Source organism: Hypanus sabinus, chromosome 4 (genome assembly GCF_030144855.1).
Source record: "Hypanus sabinus isolate sHypSab1 chromosome 4, sHypSab1.hap1, whole genome shotgun sequence".
Classification (NCBI taxonomy): Eukaryota; Metazoa; Chordata; class Chondrichthyes; order Myliobatiformes; family Dasyatidae; genus Hypanus; species Hypanus sabinus.
The window spans coordinates 47,369,428-47,378,172 of record NC_082709.1 but is presented as its reverse complement, the minus strand read 5'-3'; the positions used below and the strand labels follow the sequence as shown (position 1 = coordinate 47,378,172).

The 8,745-nt window shown below is 42.3% G+C and overlaps 1 pseudogene; it reads left to right on the top strand.

Annotated features, from left to right (window-relative positions):
• The first annotated feature begins 2,623 nt into the window (after positions 1–2,623).
• LOC132392093 (sin3 histone deacetylase corepressor complex component SDS3-like) lies at positions 2,624–8,437 on the top strand (annotated as a pseudogene).
• Positions 8,438–8,745: the final 308 nt, after the last annotated feature.

Below are 8,745 nucleotides of genomic sequence, written 5' to 3'. Positions count from 1 at the left end.
CATGTTTGGTGCTGAATCTCATGAAAGACGGTGTGTGTTTGTTCAGTTACAGACGAACGACGGGCAGCTGTTGGCTCTCGTGCAGGAAGATTCAAAAGTTTAAAAAAAACAAATACTGAAGCGTATGGAGGCAACCGACGGGAAGTTCACGGACAGTATGACCCAGCTGACGACGGACATTGAAAAACTGACTAACTCTGTTGCATTAATAAAGCACCTTGTTAAATGTGTAAAACATGTCTGCATCAGTATTATCTTGTATTTCCATACAATGTTACATTAGGCTGTTAAACGTCTATTGTCAGAGAAGTACTTGCATAAATAGGTAAACCACCTTCATACGAACAAGGACAGAAAACAGGGCAAAGTGAGTACAGTATACTTATTTATTCAGTAAGTTATGGGTCAAAGTATTTGGTGAGTACATTTCTAACTCTTCTGGCTTCAGTCTGGTTGCTGTCTGTTCTGAAATTGTTAGGTTGCTTTCAAGAAAACAATGAAATGGTGTGCTGCCATCTGACAGCGTTTTCAGAAGTTTCCGGTTACCCCATCCACACTGATCTGCCCGAGCAGCATTTTCAAAAATACCCACCCTGGAAAGCGTTTCTGAAAAGCTCCGGTTTTGGGGGATGAAAACGCCGTTTTAGTGTGGACGGAGGAGAAAAACGAAGAGAAAAAGCTTCAGTTTCGGATTTATCCGGTGTAGTGTGGAAGTAGCCTCAGGGGCCACCCACTTTAATTCCACATCCCATTCCCAGTCCAATACGTCTATCCATGGCCCCCTTTACTGTTGTGATGAGACCACACTTAGGTTGGAGGAACAACACCTTATATTTCGTTTGGTTAGCCTCCAACCTGATGGCATTAACATCAATTTCTCAAACTTCCAGTACTGCCCCCACACGCCCCCCCAATTCACCATTTCCCATCCCCTTTTCCCTTTCTCACCTTATCTCTTTTTCCGCCCATTGCCTCCTTCTGGTGCTCCTCCCACGGCTTTTTTTCCATCGTCTTCTGTCTCTTTTACCAGTGAACTTCCCAGCTCTTTAATTCATCCTTCCCCTTCCATGTTTCGCCTTGTGTTTCTCTCTCCCCTCCCCCACCCTTTAAATCTAATCCCCAGCTTTTTTTCTTCAATCCTGCTAAAGGGTTTCAGCCCAAAATGTCACCTGTATTCTTTTCCTAGATGCTGCCTTGCCTGCTGAGTTCCTCCAGCATTTTGTGTGTGTTGCAAAGTATACAGTACTTCTCACACAAACATTCAGAACCATTCAGATTTTACCAAATGTTTAAAGCAGCAGTTCTTGATTATTCATTATTTGATGAAGATCTACTTCCTCTCTTTAATAACTATCACTAAAGAATAAGTAAATATTTCAAAGAATTAAAAGCCTCTGTTTGCTATTTTCTGGGCACCTTGTGCATGTCAGAGATATGTGCTTAGCCCACTGCTCTACTCTCTCTGCATCCTTGCCTATGTGCTAGGCCCTGCTCAAATGCTATCTATAAATTTGCTGTAGTTGGCAGAATTTCATATGGTGACAAGGGGGCGTACAGGAGTAAGTTATATCAGCTAGTTGGATGGCATCACAGCAAGATCAAAGAACTGATTGTAGACTTCAGAAAGGGTAAGATGAGGGAACACACTCCAGTCCTCATCGAGGAATCAGAAGTGAAAAGGGTGAGCAATTTCAAGTTCCTGAGTGTCAATATCTCTGAGTATCTATCCCACACGCAACTTATCAATGCAGTTACAGAAAAGGAACAATATCAGCTATATTTCATTAGCAGTGTGAGAACTGGTATGTCACCAAAGACCCAAAGACATTTGCAAATCTCTACAGATGTACTGTGGAGAACATTCTAACTGGCTGCATCTCAGTCTGGTATGGTGGCGGGGGGGGGGGGGGGGTGGGGGGGGTGGGGTGCCATTGCACACGATCAAAATCAACCAGAGAGAGTTGTAAACTCAGCCAGCTCCATTGCGGGCACTAGTCTCCCCAGCATTCTGGACATCTTCAAGGAGCATTGTCTCAAAAAGGCAACATCCATCATTAAGGATCCCCATCACCCAGGTCATGTCTGGTTCTCACTGCTACCCTCATGGAGGAGGTACAGGAGCCTGACAACGCACACAATGATTCAGGAGTAACTTCTGTCCCTCTGCCATCTGATTTCTGAATGGACATTAAACCCATGAACACCACCACACTACTTTATTTCTCTTTTTGCTCTACTTATTTAACTTATATATATATATTTCTTACTGTAATTTACATTTCTTTACTATTATGTATACAATGCACTGCTGCAACATAGCAACAAATTTCACAACGTATGCCAGTGATATTAATTCTGAGGTAGCAGCAGATGTGATAGCAACATTTAGACAGGCACATGAAAAGACAGAGATACAGACCGTGTGAAGGCAGATGGATTACTTAGATTAGTCTGGTAGATGGATCAAAGGACCTATTCCTGTGCTTTACTGTTCTATGTTCTCCATGTTGCAGGCTGAGAATCATCATTGAAATGAACAGCTTCTCTGTTCTTACGCAAATCATAAAGAAAAACTTCAGATACTAGAAAGTTGAAAGGGACTTACCTCAGTGTTGATTACTGAATGCCAGTGTTTCCCTTCGGTCATAGCCTGGAAGATTTGAGCCGGTGCATTTATAAAACCTCTCCGCTCCTCGTGGCTCATCGGGTGGCAACTTTGCTGTTTCTTTTGATTTGCCTATTTTTTCACAAGGCCAAGTTGATAGCTCAATGCTCAACAGACAGAAAGCATGCAAGGAGCAGCGGGATTCGAACCCGGGAACACTTGCCTTGAAGTCTGGTGCCGATGCCATTACACCACCAGCCAACTTAATCCATTTATACCTGACAACTAATAACTGACATCTTTGATCCATATCAATACTTCAGAAAGAGTATTCTTTTGATTTGAGATGGAATTTTTAAACAACTCCTTCTCAAAGATCACAAATATCAATTTACTGAACTTTGTGAGAAGAAGGATGTTTGAGATAGCATGTTCCTATACTTTGCTTTAATGAGTTCGTTTAAAAATTGATGTCAAAAAAAAGCAAGAGTGGTCTGTCATATAGCTAATTATACTGGTGAACTCGTTCAGATGTGTGCAGGTGATGCTGTTGCCTTTATGCTGTAATACTGAATGCAATTTCTCAACTGCCTCCCACATTATAACACCACCCAGCTGATGACTTGTGGTCCAACATCACAGGAAGAACTGTCATTGTTGGCAGAAGGTACCACCCACGCAAGAATTTCTATGAATGAACTAGTCAAGGAAAGACGTAACAGGTTTCAAATCGTCACTACTTATTACTTGGTTTAAAAATGAAGCTTTAAAATGCTCAAAGTTTTGCAACTAACACTAATCTATGACTCATTTTCCAAATAATACTTAACAGTTCTTGAGATATCAGTACTCTACAGTGAATTGAAAGCAAATAGAATGCGAATTCATTGCTTGAAGATATGCATTTATAAAGCACTTTCACATCCTTATGAAGATATTCAAAAGTGCTTTATAGACAAGGCAATACACTTGAAGTGCAGTTATCGTTACGGTGAAGGAAAAACAGTAGCCGAGTCTGCAGGGGAAGCTGGGCCCAGTAACTGTGAATCCATGAGTGCACTGGAGACTGACGACAACCTGTCCTGGGGAGGGGGGGGGGGGGGGGCAACATGCTAGCATAGTGGTCAGCATAATGCTTTATGGTTCCAGCAACCTGGGTTCAATTCCCACAGTTGCCTCTATGGAGTTTGTACATTCGCCCCATGACTGCATCTGTTTCCTTCAGGTGCCCCGGTTTCCTCTCGTGGTCCAAAGGCATGCCAGTTGGTAAGTTAATTGGTCATTGTAAATTATCCCGTGATTAGGCTAGGATTAAGTCGGGGGTCACTGGGCGGCGTGTCAGTAAATAAATAAATGTGTGTGCGGGGTGGGTGGTAGGAGGGAGGAACAAGGCTTGTTCCGCTGTTGTTGCTTGCTTTGCGGTGTTTCTCTGTTCTGCAGAACATTGTGGGTGTGCTATCAGGGAGCTGGAATGTGTGCTGCCCCCAGCACATCTTTGGGTGTGTTGGTTGTTAATGCAAATGACACATTGCACTGTATGTTTCGATATACTTGTGAAAAATAAATCTGAATTGAAACAGATTTATTGAGCTAGAAAAGAACAAAGCACAAAGATGCTAGGGATATATCAATGGTAATAGAATTAAATTATGTCTATGTTTGCACTTGCAGTGCCCAGAGGCCGAGCTTCAAGTCATCAACACATTGGAGAGGATGGGCCTTACACTCAATATCCACAAGACAAAAGTCCTCTTCTAACTTACCTCCAGCACCACAGTGCCCGGTAACAACAAGACCTTATACAATTTATTTCTCATATTCAGGAGCCATCTCTTGGAAGATATCATTGATAAAGTTCACCATTGTCTTCAGTGTCCCAGCACTGAAAAGGGTACCTGAAGGTCAAGACCACAGACCTTGCGCAAAACTGGTCAACTCCTGCCCTCCTTTATGTTTCTGAGAACTGGACCATCTATAACAGCATTTACAAGGGGGAAGGATGGGTGGGGTGGTGAGTTAGGGGGAGGTGTACACTGATTGTCTGGAACATGAATGTATTGGAAAGGAAGTGTCAGAGATATTTATTCACATTAAGGTGGACGAGTCCCCTGATGCACCATCAATAACTCACTCTGAGACGTAAGGCGAGATATCGGCTTTTATTGACTGGAAGAAGGAACCAGCAGTGAGTGACCATCATACTACGTCCTGGAGACTGAGAGGCTGGGCTCAGGCCTTGATCGCCTTTATACCGGGGTCTGTGAGAGGAGCCACAGGAGCAGTCAGCAGAGGGGCATGTCCAGACAGGTATATGTAGTTCACCACATCCCCAGGGCCTGATGAAATCTATCCCAGTGTGGTGTGGGAAGCAAGGTGGGGTGGGGAGATTTCTGCAACATCTTTAGAAACTGTTGAAGGTAGTGGAAGACTGGAATAGCTTACTTCCTCCCCATATTCAAGAAGGGCAGTAGAGAAATTGTGGAAAACTACAAGGCAGTGAGGCTTCAGTCGTGAGAAAACAAGGAAAAAAAATCTTAGGAACAGGATTTATGACCTTTTGGAAAGGCATGGATGAATTGGGGTGGGGGAGTAGGTGGTATCAGTGTGGGTTTGTACATGGAAAATCCTACCTGACTGAGGTTTTTATGGTGATTACAAAGAAATATATGAAGACCAGGTGTTAACATGGTAACATGGAATTTAGTACGGTTTTTGACAAGGTCCTGAATGATAGGCTGATCCAGAAAGTTGGAGCACATGGGATTCAAGCTGATTTGGGAAGCTGGATCCAAAATTAGCTTGGCAATAGGAGGCAGGGATTGTTGGACGGTGTTCTTCTGGCTGGAAGTGTAACCAGTGCTGCAGGCTTTGGTTGGTTCAGATGTGGACTATTGTATGCAGTTCTGGTCAAGTCTCTAAAGGATGTGATCATGCTAGAAAGAGTGCTGAAGAGAGGCACCTAGGATTTTGCCTGGAATGGAGTGCTTTACTTACAGGAAACGTTTGGACAGGCTAGGATTGTCCTCCATGGGGCATGGAAAGCTGAGGGGTGAATTTATAGAGGTTTAGAAAATTATAAGTAGCATAGATAGGGTAGATGGCCACAGTTTTTCTTCCCAAAGGGTAGGTGTACCGTATTGCCTACAGTATAATAAGGGACTACTTTATGTTTTAGTTACACATTGTTGAATGCACTATTAAGGGAATATTGAGCATGCGTTATTAGGTGCATATTGATCTGTACGTGAGTGTTAGAGTGCGGTTTCTACCAGTAAAGAACCATGAAACTTAACTCCTGTCTCCAGCGTATTTATTAATAGCATTGTTGTGTAACCAGGCCACACATGCAACAAACTGGCGATGAGGTTAATGAACCTACATCATATCGGAACGTTGTGTTTTAATTGATAACGATTGATAACGACACTCAGAGGAAGAGAGCAAGGAACGAGCAAGGGAACATCGAGAGATCAAGAGACTCAGTCAGAGCTGCAGCGTGTCCAGGCGAGACCACAGCTGATGCTGACCCCCACGGGCTGAGGGTCTGCCTGCCCCAGAAGGGAGATAAAAAGGAGCGACACACACATCTAGAAGGAGTGCGCTCGTGGCGCTAGCAAAAAGGACACACAAGTCAAAAAGAAAACAAGGGGAAAATGGGGCTAAATTAGCATAACAAAGATGGTGATGATTGGAACCATTACAGCATTTGATAGTAGCATTGAAGACTGGGCAATTTACATTGAGAGAGTAGAGTTATATTGTGAGGTTAATGTTAATGATGAAAAGAAAGCCAGTGTCTTACTCAGTATTATGGGAGCAAAAACGTACGGCCTGCTACGGAGATAATTAACCTCTGAAAAACCAGCTGACAAAACATTCAAGCAAATAGTAGACACTCTTCAACAGCATTTAAACCCCAAACCACTGATCATGGCTGAAAGATTTATATTTCACAAACAGAATCAGAGCAAAAATGAAAGCATTTCTGAATATTGTGCAGAATTGAGCAAATATCAAAACATTGTCAATTTGGAGCTGGTCTATCGGACGCATGGAGGGACAGTTTAGTCTGTGGCAAGCACTGTGAAACCACACAGAAGAAGCTTCTGTGTGATAGAGACCTTACATTTGAGAAAGTGCTAAACATTGCAATGTCAATGGAAACAGTGGCACGGGGTGCTTCCGAGATACAACAAAACTCTCTGGATATGCCACAAGTAAAATGTCACTGAACAGAAATGAAGGAAAGAAATGTTACCATTGTGGGATCATGTCACATGGCCCTGATGACTGCTAGTTTAAAGACAAAGAATGCAGAAACTGGGGCAAACAGGGCCACACTGGCAGAGTATGCAAAGCTAGTTAACAGCAGAAAAAGGACAAAATACAGAGAAATAAAGAACCCCAGAAAGGGAAAAAACAACAATGCACACAAAATGAAAGAAAGCAGTTCTGATGAAAACAACTCAGACAAAAGTGAATTGTCTTGTCTGCAACTTCACAGCGTGAAAGAGACAGATGATCAAAGAGTAATATGGATCACTCCACAAGTGGCAGGCATGAGACTGAAAATGGATTTGGACACAGGCTCAGCATTAACAGTGATCTCTGTGCATGACTACAAACGACTGTTTTCTCACATATCTCTGAAACGAACTAAAGTACTGCTAAAGGCTTACACAGGACAGAAAGTGTGTCCCAAAGGTAAAATTAAAGTGACAGTGACCTACGGAGACAAAACATAGCAGCAGAAACTCTATGTACTGAAAAATGGAGGACCACCATTGCTGGGACGTGAATGGCTCAGGAAAATCCAGTTGGATTGGCACACCGTCAAGGCACTAGATGTGTCAAAAAAGGAGGGCAGCTAGGCGGGGAAGATGTCTGCAGCTCTCCTCTCACCCATTGTGACTATTACAATGATGAGGAGGAGCTAGACGGCGTCGATGAGGACGAACGCAGTATCCATGGCCGCAACTCAGATGAAGATACAGATGATGCATGGGAGACAGATATTGCCGATAAGCAGGATGATGAAGACTACCTGGAAGTAAAAGAGTAACTGTACCATGAATAGTAGACATCTCTCAAAAGACAGCTACAACAGTTACAGGAAGGCACTTTGCAGGAGTATCAGAAAAGGATGAAGAAACTAGATCAACAATACAAGGAAAGAATATGAAATGCAGAGCTTTTTCTGCAACTGGAGACAGAACAAGTGAAAAGGAATTATATTAAAGAGAAGAAAGCAACAGTGAAGGAACTTGAAGATAAAAAGATTGAGTTAGAAGAAAAGAGAAAGATGATTGAGAATGAAAGGCTAACAATGGAACTAGCAGGAGATTCTATGGAGGTAAAGCCAATAATGACTAGGAAACTAAGGAGGAGACCTAATGACCCTGTTCCAATTACAGACAAAAGACGAAAACCTGCACCTGCGTGGTTAAATTACTTGTTAACAGATGAACAGATAATGGAAGATCTGTGAACTCTCAATAATCTTAAATCTCCGAAAAGACCAGCATCTCCGTCTTCTCCTGAGCATCTTCCCAGCACTCCTGCTGAATCACCAGCACAAAGATATGAAGCATGAATAGAAAATGGAAAGTTATATTACAATAAGAGATGGTATCATTAAGGTCAGGCTATCTATTTGGAATCTAAGGAGAATACAAAGTTTGGCTGTGTAATTAGCTCAGTCAGAACAAATGGGTAAGGAAGACAAGTGATAGCACAAAGATGCGTATATATCTAGGACAGCTACACAGAGGAGTCTTCATTATACAGAGGTGATCTGCTGTCTTAGCAATTTGGAGGCACACATCTTCTTAACTCCCTATGCTCAGAGGTCAACTTTTCATGACTTTTATATAGAAATCTGTATTAAAACAAATAAATTATTGACAGACATTACCCGGAGAGGCAGAGAAGACTCCCCCAGAGACTTGAGTAATAAATGGGTCTTAGACCAAAATTTAAAAAAAGGGCTTGTTATAATTTGATATTATTAGGTTACTAAGTAAACAAATAGTAGGCATCTTTATGTTAAGGGTAAACATATTTGTTTAGCATAGTTCCCAGTAAAAAAAACAGTTGCTACACTAATAAAATAAAAGTGGAGAAGTGTACCGTATAGCCTA